We start from the raw sequence: 11,768 nt of genomic DNA on the forward strand, positions 1-11,768 counted from the left end.
AAAAAATTGAGATATTTCTATCCAAATAAATAAAAGTGATAAATAAAAGTGCGTAGTACAGTGCTAGCGGTGTTAGCAGCAGACAAATAGTAGGCCTATGAATTATTATTCTTTCATCACTTGAGATTCACTGGCCATTTGGATTTCCTGTCATTTCCTGTGAGGAACATGAATCAGAAAAAACATGTTGTGAACTCTCCATCGCTTCACCAGACACAAACATTCAAAGCCTGTAGGATTTAAAATGACACATTGACAATTCATGAATTAAGAACTCTTTGGGTTTATATTCTCATTCTGTGTTGTCTCCCAAATAATTAACCTGTTTTTTTTTTTTAATTGTTCATTTGTCAATGCTTAACCCAAACCTTGTACTGTCCTTTATTTTTCTAACCAAGCTTAATTGCACTGAAAAAAGCCATATGTTGTGTATGTTAAATTAATCAAAGGGAAACATGTCACTTCTACCATGAATAATTATGTTTTGTGATTGGGCATAATGAAGTTATGTAACTTTAGCATGATGCCCAATAACCAACGACTTCCCAAATCCAGTAATGTTGTCACAACCTAATTCCTTTGGATAAGATGACCAATGGCTTTTACAACGCCAGAACAGATGGTGGCAGTAGTGTGCGGATTGTGTGTGGCAGCCGGAAACAACGAGCTTGCCGAGTTCTTTGACTGAATACATATCCGCGGACACTCTGAAGGCGGGTAAGTCAAAAAAGTAAACCACTGTAGGGCTGTTTGCATTTATCATGACTTTCCTAGAATCACATTTATATCCCCCTTTTCGTTAGTGTACTTAGTTTTGGCATCAAGGCATACGTTTTATGAGCAAGAGAGTAAGCTTAGCTGGCTAATTCTCACCAATTCAAAGTGGTTAGCGGCTAAGTATCGATATAGTCTCCTTGTTTTAACTTGTTTTAACTAGCCTATTGTTGAGAGTTTGGAAGCTGTCACCCATGTTGTACTGTATGCATGTTTGCATGTGTGACATTATTTTCGGTTACTTTGCGAGTTATAGCGAAAGAAACTACCTGGCAGCCCATAACGGGCAGCTACCTAATTTATGCTAGGTGACAACAGCTGGTTCATTAACGTTGTATTAGTTCTATGCATTGACGTTGCGAGACCCGTGTGCGTCTGATTTCAAATGTATCCAGGACAGTCGTAGATACCATCAGTAGCTCTACACACATCAATGACACAGGGGAAGTAAAGTTACCGCTGATTTTTGGTATTGCTCCGTCTGATTGTGTGTGTACGGCCACAGTAAATGTTGATTAGCCGGTGGAACTTTTCGGTTTGAAAAAAGACGAGACGTGAGACTGCGTGGCTGACAGAAGGGGCTGTGTGTGCTTGTGTATGGGTGCGCGTTTGAATGGGTGCGTCGTGTGTAGAACTAGATGCTGCAGTTTGCAGCTGGTTTGATTCATGTCGTGGGTCACTTACCAATGTATGTAGGCCTAATTGGCTATGACCTTTGAAATAGTTGAAAGTAAATCCCAGTATGAAACACACATGCAAACGCCCTTCTGTCCCTCATTCCCTCAAACTCGATCTTCTACATTTGTTGTGTAAAAAGGACATAGCAAGTTTTTTGTATCAATGATCACTTTAGGATATTCCAGTGCATTTACATTCAATATATACTGTACCTTGAGTGAGGTAGAAATGCATATTGTTGCAAATATAAATACTGTTAATTTGTTATTTTTTGTAATTAATCATTTACTGAATTTCTTTGTAGAATATGTTACTATTATTTGGGTTTTTGTTCTCTGCATAACTGTCTCTTTCACCTATATTAATTCCTCAGCATTCAAGATGTTTGTAGGGTCCTCACCTCAGCTACCTCTCACAAGGTGCCCCTGAAAAAGGTGATGAAAGTTCTTGTGTAGTATCTAATCTATGACTATTAGCTCGTGTGTGTGTGTGTGTGTGTGTGTGTGTGTGTGTGTGTGTGTGTGTGTGTGTGTGAAATCTGTTGTAATTATTTTACATTTTTCTCTGCATAGCTGTCTCCTTCACCTATATTAGTTTATCTGTCTTTCTGGTCACAACAGAAATTCAAGACGTTTGGGTCCTCAGCTCAACTGACCAAGACCTTTGCTCATTGAAGGCATGAAGTAATTTGTGATGCCCCCACGATTGCAGTTTTTAAACGCAGATGGCTTGCTCTTTTTAACATGTGCGAGGTAAGTTATTTGTTGATTTTTTGTGTGTGTTTATTTCCTCATTTTAGTAAGACCATCAGGCCTTTTTGTAACCTTTGTCACAAGTCTTAAGTTACAAGTATTTTGTAGGTATGTGTTTTGTGCCCTGTTTCAAGTTAAGTGCCAAGTTCAAGAGGATCATGACAGTTGGTTTGCTGTTGAATTTCTTCTCAGAGCTGGATGGTCTTTCAACAACACTGCTCCGGGTCTTCAGCAAGAAAGGTGCTTCTCATGCAAGGAAGATACAGAGGATCCTGGTGCCCATGACTCAGGTAAAACATGCACACTGCCATGCATCACAGTAATGCTAAAATTTCAAGATCTAATGTAATGGGATCATATTGCATTTCTCCCACTAATTTCAATCCTTCCGCCAGTTTTGAACTCATTGTCTTCACCTCAGTTCTAACTACAGCTGGCTTTACACACAGCAGTCCTGGGCAATGATATAACAGTCTTTTGCAGGTCAGTTGATGTGGTTGCTGCTCTGTTTTATTTTTTTTATTTTTTTTTATTTGATTCTCATGTCTGTCTGGCTTGCGATTCCCATGAAATGATCAGGGGAATTAAAGGTACACTGTGTACGAGTTTTAGTTGTTTATTTCCGGAATTCATGCTACCCATTCACTGATGTTACCTTTTTCATGAATACTTACCACCACCATCAAATTCTAAGTATTCATTATGACGGAAAAATTGCTATTTTCATACATGAAAAGGGGGATCTTCTCCATGGTCCGCCATTTTGAATTTCCAGAAATAGTCATTTTTAGCTGCAGAAATGACTGTATTTGGGCCATACTAGAAAATATTAGTTTATTACTTGGTAAGCTTTCATGAAAAGGTCAAATTTGGCAATAGGCAGCCCAGTTTCAATTAGCAGCGTAGTTGCAGTACCTTTTTTGACAATTTCCTGCACAGTGTACCTTTTTAAGGTCAGACGTCACATTTTGGCATCACTTCAGTACGTTTGGAACCAGGGCTGAGTGCTGAAATGGTACCGAGTACTTGGGGCTAATGGAAAAGTGTCAGAGCTGCACCATGCCATATCAAACAGTGACGTACTGTACCACTTCACTGCCAGTACCAACGATACACTACGCTACTAGATAAATGAGATGTGTCCTTTGTTTAATGTGGTTGTACCTGTACTGCGTTTATTCTTCCTGTTGGTTAAAATGTTTTTCCTGCATGTTTGTTTCCTGGCATACATTGACCGGCCCTCATACGCAGACTGACAACATTGATGTGAAGAGGGAGTGCATGCTGAGGAGCTGACGGTCTACCTGAATGAAGAGCCAGACAAAGTGGTATGTTACAACTCGGCAGCTAGATCTGTCTTTTTCGTTATTAGGTGGCATAGGGAGATCGCACACATCAGTGGCCTGCGAGGCTCATTTTGTTGGGCTCTGGTGGGCTCCTCCTGTGCTACCTGACATGTCTCCTGGCATCTCATCCACGTTCTGGACACTGCTGGAGGACACACCAAACCTTCTTGCATTGATGTGCCATCTTGGCCTCAGTTATGTGTTCTTTGCAAACACGAATCTGCCCAATTCCAGCTTTGCTAAAGCACCCTCACATCATCACAAACCCTTTGCCAAATTTCACGTTCAATCCAACACCAGTCATCTCTGATTTGTAGATCTCTGCAGGTCTCTATCTACCCATGAGGGTGTTGCACTTGCTGTGGCACATTGCGAAGGCCGCATTACTGAAGCAGCAGAAGTTATCTTAGAAGAAAACTTAAACTCAATATAGGTTTTAGTTCTGGAATACGATCGTGCTGTAGGGTAATAGTTTTCTCATAGTTTCACCTTAGACAACTCCCCCTTAGGAGACCAAACTTTGAGCAGACTCTTTTGCATTGGATGGGTGGAGTTTGACATATCTTTCTCTCTCATGCAATTTTTGGTTGACAATGTGCCTAAAAGGGCCAATATGTTCAAAATACTAATAATTGTGCTGGTGGGGCAGCCGTGGCCTAGTGGTTAGAGAGTTGGTTTTTCAATCTATTGGTTGCAGGTTTGAATCTCCCCTGACCTGTCACTACATCTCCATCCATGGCTAAAGTGCCTAAGGCAAGGCACCTAACCCCACATTGCGCCAGGGCCTGTAACCAATACCCTGAAAAGTAATAAATATAAGTCGCTTTGAATACATGAAAGCGTCAGCTAAGTGTAATGTAATGTATTGTAACAATTTTGCACACTGTATACTTAGCTGTATGTGTAAAGTTTCTCACCAACACTCGTGAAAAGATCATGACCCTGTTTCTCAAAAGCACCGTTGTTAGTTAGCGACTTGGTATTTTGCCAATGGGAAATTGCATGCAAGCAAAGTTTTTACTGTAGTTACCAATGATGCTGTTGAGAAACATACTCCAGAATGGGGTCATAGCCACACCAAAAACGAAGAGAGGTAATTGAACATCAGTTTGATCTCACATTCAATTGCCTAAACAGGCAGTGTGAGGGCACACAAGTCAACATCCTCCTCATACCTTTCATAAACTATACTAAATATACTACTATACTACTTTTCCCATCTCTGGGTGTGTTAGGGTGGACAGAAATGCCCCAAACTTGCGCCCACAAATACCGCTTACGGCTTCAATCATGGGTTTTGTTTACTGTTTTCCAGGATGTTGATCTGGACGGTCCAGCTGAAACGTATTGTCTTCGTGTGCGTGTGATCGGCAGAGAGTCCTCAACGACAGTGGTAACGTACCTGTGGCCATTGCAGTGTTTGTTTTGGTTTATGCTCTTAATCTCTGTTACCTTCCAGAATGGAAGTACACTTTTAAATTTCTGTTTCATTCTAACCGTCTGTTTCATCAGTTTTTGCACTGCTTTTAAATGTACACTGTGTAAGATTCTTAGTTGTTTATTTCCAGAATTCATGCTACCCATTCACTAATGTTACCTTTTTCATGAATACTTAGCACCACCATTAGGGTGCATCAGTTGCCCCCTATGAAAAGATATGGCCTTGGCCCTATAGTAAAAATGTTCTACACCCAGTAAAAACACACTGTGTAAAATATTTTGAAATTTGGATGAAGTCTACCGGGGCCACCAGCCCCATGAAAATAGAAAATAATGGTGATGGTGATGGGCAACCTGGATTCCAAAGCTGAAGTCCTGGACGGCTGGACTGGCCATCTGGCATGGCGGGCATTTCCCGGTGAGCCCCGCACCCTCGTGGGCCCCCATTGTTTTATTTTTTACATTACTGAAAATAGGGGCCCATGAGGGTGCGGGGCCCACCGGTGAGTCAGTTCTCCGGCACTAATAATAATGAGGGGGCCCCCTTAAATCCGAAAGTGCCCGGGCCCTATTTATCGCCCAATTCAGCCCTGAATAGAAATGGACATTTTGCTGCATAAAGCTACCCAATAAAAACATATTGCCTCAGCTGTGTGATTAAAAAAAATCTATGCACAGTAAAATCACTCTGTGGAAAATGTGTTGAAATTTAGATTAATTCTACTGGGTCCACCAGGCCCATGAAAATACAAAACAATGGTGATAGTGATGGGCATCCTGGATTCCAAAGTCCAGTGCCACATATTCCAAATATAGCCAATATAATGAACCAGCTGACCCACTGCCAGTATCAAGCAAGAGATTGCGAAGTTGTATGACTTTTGTGTGCTTCACCTGTGGGCCTAGGATTGTACAGGTAGCTGTTAATACCTGGTGGAACATCTGTACTAAAGCTGTGAATGCTCCTTGGAATGACTTATGTTTTTTCAAGAAATCCCTGCAGTAGTTCAATAGAGTACATACAATACAACTGTATGTGATGTTGGAAAGAGTGACTTCCCAAAACCTGTACTTAAGTGGGCAGTCATGGGTGAGCGGTTAGGGCGTCAGACTTGCATCCCAGAGGTTGCTGGTTCGACTCCCGACCCGCCAGGTCGGTTCGACTCCCGACCCGCCAGGTTGGTGGGGGGAGTAATCAACCAGTGCTCTCCCCCATCCTCCTCCATGACTGAGGTACCCTGAGCATGGTACCGTCCCACCGCACTGCTCCCCATGGGGCGCCACTGAGGGCTGCCCCCTTGCACGGGTGAGGCATAAATGCAATTTTGTTGTGTGCAGTGTTCACTTGTGTGCTGTGGAGTAATGGCACTCTTCAATACAGTTGTATTGACTGCCTTGTAGCCTAGGCATTCCAAGGAACATTCACAGCTTTAGTACAGATGTTCCTCCATGAATTGTAGGCCCACAGGTGAAACACGTAAGGGTTAACGTTCGGCGAGAAGGTCGCTACCGTGGAATAGCAGCACGAACGAGAGAATCTTTAGACCCCGACGCGGAGCGGAGGGGTCTTGTTCTCTCTGAAGTGCTGCTATTCCACAAAGCGACCGACTCGCCGAAAGTTAGCCCGCTTATTATATGGATATACTTAAATGATTCACACATGGCGGGGACATTTCTTTAGGCCTATTTAATGTTAAGTCTATTATAGTTTTTAATGTTAAAAGATTGTTGCTGCGCAAAACAAAACAGTGCCGTTGTGGAACACCGCTAGGCAACAGCTAGGTAGCCAGGACAACAGGTGTTGTCTATCACAGCAGCTGATTAGAGTCTTGTTGAAAAGTCGCTTTAGCAGTGAAAAGTCTTGTTGCCATTGACAGCGGTCTGTTATAGACCAACCCGTCCGTTATCGAAAAATAACAGACGTGCGAACGTTGGGGAGCCCCGTTGAAATGAATGGAGCATTCGACCGATGACGTCACACCATATAATAAACAAATATAACAGTCATGCAGCTTTGCAATATCTTGCTTGATACTAGCACTAGTAGATACTAGTGGTCCAAGGCAGCAAGGAATTGATATTGTGTTGCAAAAGAGCAAATTTGCCTAAATATAGCAGTTTGACCATCAGTCTGTCCTGAGACTGAAGTCTGTGTAAGTGGATCGACTGAATACACAACCTGCTTAGATATTCCTTCTGTTTGTGCTCCCAATGCAGGTGATCTCACTAATTACCTCATCAACCTGGCTTAAGTGGTAATTAGGCTCAGCTGGTTCATTATATTGGCTGGGGCAAATGTGTCACACGGTTTGTCCACCTCTGTTTTAAGACAATGGCAAACCTAGATTCAAAAGCTACAATCCAGTGCCACAGATTTCAAATTACCTGGTTTTACCTGTCCAATGGGGCACCTAAGTCTCCACCCCTTCCGGGCGGCTTATGGGGCTGGCAACGCAAAAACTTTTGACTGGGCTGTAATGGACTGATCAAAGCTATTTTCCGACCCACCTCGCATTTCCCCGTCGATCATACATATGCTGTGCCTCAGAATTAATAACAACCAATGGTGTGCTTGTTGACTTCACTTGGCAAGCGATTTTTGAGTTGTGTGTGTGCAAAAATATACAATTATTTGGACTACACAACAGACGTCGCATGTTCGACATGCAGCCACTTAAGCCGCAGTGCAGCGGTAGGGTTGGCTGTGCCTCGGTTCACGTCAGATATGCGAGGCGCACGTGTAGTCTCTAACACAGTTTTGCACAAAAGCTAAAATAACGTTTCTTGCGTGTCGAAAATGAGTGGTCTTACGACGCAAACCCAAACCTTTCAAATTCACTGTCATCATATGTGAAATCCGGAGCACATGCCAAACGGGATGAGGATTTAGCTTGACTCGCTCCATTAACTCGCATTCAAAATTTTGAGAGCTCCAGCCCCATGGATCGGAAGTAGAAGGGCGTGACTTAGGTGCCCCATACTCATGAACGGCGTGACGTTTTCCATGTGCGTTACGCCCATTTATGGGGGAAAACAACCCATACAAGTCAATTGGTAATGTTGGGGTTCAATAAACGAAAGATACGGACCTGTAGACAAGCGTTGTTCACGCGCAACATGCCGAAAACGTGTTGTGTTGCCGGCTGTAGCCGTGGCTGAAGCATGGACTGTGTTCATTTAGACAAGCCGATGTAGCATGTAAGTTGATGAGACATTCGGTTTGTTTTCACCCATAAAGGGGCGTAACGCACATTTATTAGCAAAGTACCCGGATGGCCGTTCATGAGTATTGCCTTAATTGGAAAGGCAACACTAGGTATGTCATTTGGAATATGTGGCACTGGACTTCAGCTTTGGAATCCAGGTTGTCCATCACTATCACCATTGTTTTGTATTTTCATGGGCCTGGTGGACCCGGTAGAATTCATCTAAATTTCAACATATTTTACACAGAGTGATTTTACTGTGCATAGAACATTTTTATCACACAGCTGAGACAATATGTTTTTATTGGGTAGCTTTATGCAGCAAAATGTCAATTTCTATTCCAAGATTCTGACTATCACCATTATTTTCTATTTTCATGGGGCTGGTGGCCCCGGTAGACTTCATCCAAATTTCAAAATATTTTACACAGTGTGTTTTTACTGGGTGTAGAACATTTTTACTATAGGGCCAAGGCAATATCTTTTCATAGGGGGCATCTGATGCACCCTAACCACCATCATATTCTTAGTATTCATTATGACTGGGAAAAATTGCATTGGGATCTTGGCCATTTTGAATGTCAAGAAATTGCCATTTTTAGCTGCAAAAATGACTGTATTTGGGCCATACTATAAAATATTTGTTTATTACTTAGCAAACTTTCATGAAAATTTGGCAATAAGCAGCCCAGTTTCAATGAGCAGCATAGTTGCAGTACCTTTTTTGACCGTTTCCTGCACAGTGTACCTTTTTTTAAAGAGTTTTTAGAGAAATTGAGAAATTAATCTTTCTCATTTGCACTTGAAGAGGTACCCTCATTTTGTATCTTGCTTTGATCATTACATGTGCAATGAAAAAATAAAGGCAACTAATTCTTCAACTTTATCGTGTGTAACTTTATTGTAGTTGGTCTTATAGGCTCAACTGGAACCAACTTACAACTGACGAACTTGGCTGACATGCATATTGGTAGATGCGTGTGCCTTGAGGTGTTTTCTAGCTTGATCTGAACTGATAAGGACAACAATGAATGTTTAATTAATTAAGGTATATTGATTTTATGATTGACTTTTATTATGTTTGATGTTCATGTGGCTTGACAAGTATTGTCTTAATACAGTTAATTAGATGTGTTGAACAATCCAAACAATATTTTGTTGTGGGAACATAAATATATTATGGAAAGTATTTCCATCCAATTTGATTATGCTACCATAGCAAGATGTTGCTTTGTTGAGTCTATCAATGTAAATACTGCTGTAACTACCCCATGAAGTTGGTTCATCCAGACCTAAACCAAATATGTTGGAGCAACATGTAAAAGTTATGATGGATTAACCCTTTCTATTAAGGTTGAAATAACCTTTAAAAGTTATGTTGGCTGTACCCCTTGTACTTAGGTCACAGTTACACTTACATGTTATGTTGATCCAACATATTGACCTTAATGACTCAACAAAAACATTTCTTGCTAAGGTAGCATAATCAAATTGGATGGAAATACTTTCCATAATTTTTTTATGTTCCGCCAACAAATAATTTGTTTCAGTGTGCTCAAAGAAACACAATGTACTTTTCTTAGATATGATAGATGATGTGCTGTCAGTCAATCTTGATTGTTCTTGTTAAAGATCTGATTTCTGTGGAAGGATTTACAAGGGTGGCATTTGACTTGAGAAACATAAAACGAGTCCATAAAACCATCCACCTCTTGTCTGGGAGTGTCCTGAGCGAGGAGGACTGTGCTTTTCTCAGCTGCTCCAGTGTTGCCAGATTGGGCTGTTTCCCGCCCAATTGGGCTACTTAGGACGGCCGTGTACGGGTAAAAGAAATAATAAGAAATAAAAGAATAATTTGGCTTGTCAATGGGAAACTGTTGGATAATTGGCAGGTCGGAACAAAGGAGCTTTGGAGAATTGATTTGCCTGATTATCATCATGACTTTCAAATCTCTTCGAGACGTGGTCTGACCAGGATCATAACAACTAACATTCTTAAACGGCATGGTTGACCACCTACCTTGGTTTGCGACTGGTCGAGGGTAGAATAGGCTGAGCCAAAGTTTAAACCAAACATTTCTTAGTCCCCAATAGAGTATCTCTGCTGGATCCAGATTACCTGAACGAGCTCCTGGCCTTAGTGAGTGCAGCTGAGCCGAAGGCGTTGTATCATCACTACGGCGGTTTAAGACAAAGCTATCAAAATTGCATTTTTTTTTTTTTACATTTTATTTATGTAATATAACCATTTATATGTATTATCAAGCACATAAATGTAAACCAAACTAGAAATGGAGTTAGGGAGTTTTGCATCTGAACTCTTCATATGCAGTGGATTCAGCCAGTCAAGTTATAGTATTATGGAAACGACCTGTGTAGGCTATGTGTTGGGGGCCAGTCTATGCCAGACATGCCTGGGCCATTATTCGATCCCAGTCCAGCTCTGATATGTTGGCATCATAACGTGGACTTTAGAATAGCCTACAATGTATTTTATTACCACTTATGGGCATGCACAATTGTACAAGAATTATACAAACGTACAATCATTAAACTCACGAGACACCAATGGACTTTGATCTGTGCAATAATATCAAAGCATCTCTCTCAATAAGCAGGGAAGTGAGGGCCTTAAGCTTGAAGCGCAAGGCTTGATGTAAATTGACAATGAATCCATGAAGCAAGCATCCTTTCATTTTTAATATTCAGTATTTTTATTTATTTATTTCAGATACACAATAAGTACTACAATCTAAATATTACTATTTTGATTCCAAGGCAAGCTTATTTCCAAAGCAATAATCACAAATCTCTAGGCAGTATGTTTTTACCTATGTACTACATGAAGACTTCAGGGTGGTCTGCTTTCACACTGGTAAACGGACCGAAACTGCCAAAAAAATGTATGAAGAGTTCTGTTACCCATAATGCAGTTCAAATGGTATGTTGGTCTGGAGTAAAACAATCAGACAACTATTTATGGACGTCTTGGTCCAATTCAGCTATAGTGCACAACCAGCTTCTAGATTACATATACATCCGGGGATGCTTCTCCTTCATTCACCTTGAGTGAATGTAGCCTTGGCCAGGAGGATTTGATGTCTTCAGATTTGATGAGGTGGTATCCACCGGCCATCGGCTGTTTCGGCCCTGAACCACAACAGCCTACCGGCGGTGGTGGGCCGGCAGTGGTGGCCAAGTCACTGCCCATCTCCTCCTCCTGGCTTCCAGCTAACCTCCTCCCTCCTACTCCATAACCAGCAGCACAAGGCTTTCTCCGCTGCCTCCCCCATCCTGCGAGCTACAACCCTCCTGTCCCTCCCTCCCAGTCCGATGGCTGTGAACATTCTCCACACCGACTGCTGGGCAGGGAACCCTCGTCAGCCGAGCTCTACAGGGAACAGCCAGGCCTCCTGCCATCCCTTCTCCCTTCACTGGTGCAGAAGGTCCTGATACTTGGCGCTTTTTCTCTCAAAAGCCTGTTCACACCCCTTTTCCCACGGGACTTCCATTAAAGCTTTCATCACACAAATGAGTTTAACTGAACTGTTAGTCCTAAAGGACTGCTATTG

The 11,768-nt window shown here is 41.9% G+C and overlaps 1 long non-coding RNA gene across 2 annotated transcripts; it reads left to right on the forward strand.

Annotated features, from left to right (window-relative positions):
- Positions 1 to 417: 417 nt before the first annotated feature.
- On the forward strand, positions 418 to 4,944 carry LOC134435943 (uncharacterized). 2 transcript variants are annotated; one of them, XR_010032141.1, is made up of 6 exons: positions 418 to 717; positions 1,826 to 1,886; positions 2,073 to 2,204; positions 2,397 to 2,494; positions 3,456 to 3,532; positions 4,866 to 4,944. It is a non-coding gene; the product is annotated as an uncharacterized LOC134435943 (long non-coding RNA). The 2 variants fall into 2 exon arrangements; XR_010032140.1 differs by lacking the exon at positions 418 to 717 and having other exon boundaries at positions 1,528 to 1,886.
- Positions 4,945 to 11,768: the final 6,824 nt, after the last annotated feature.

This window comes from Engraulis encrasicolus, chromosome 20 (assembly GCF_034702125.1).
Source record: "Engraulis encrasicolus isolate BLACKSEA-1 chromosome 20, IST_EnEncr_1.0, whole genome shotgun sequence".
Lineage (NCBI taxonomy): Eukaryota > Metazoa > Chordata > Actinopteri > Clupeiformes > Engraulidae > Engraulis > Engraulis encrasicolus.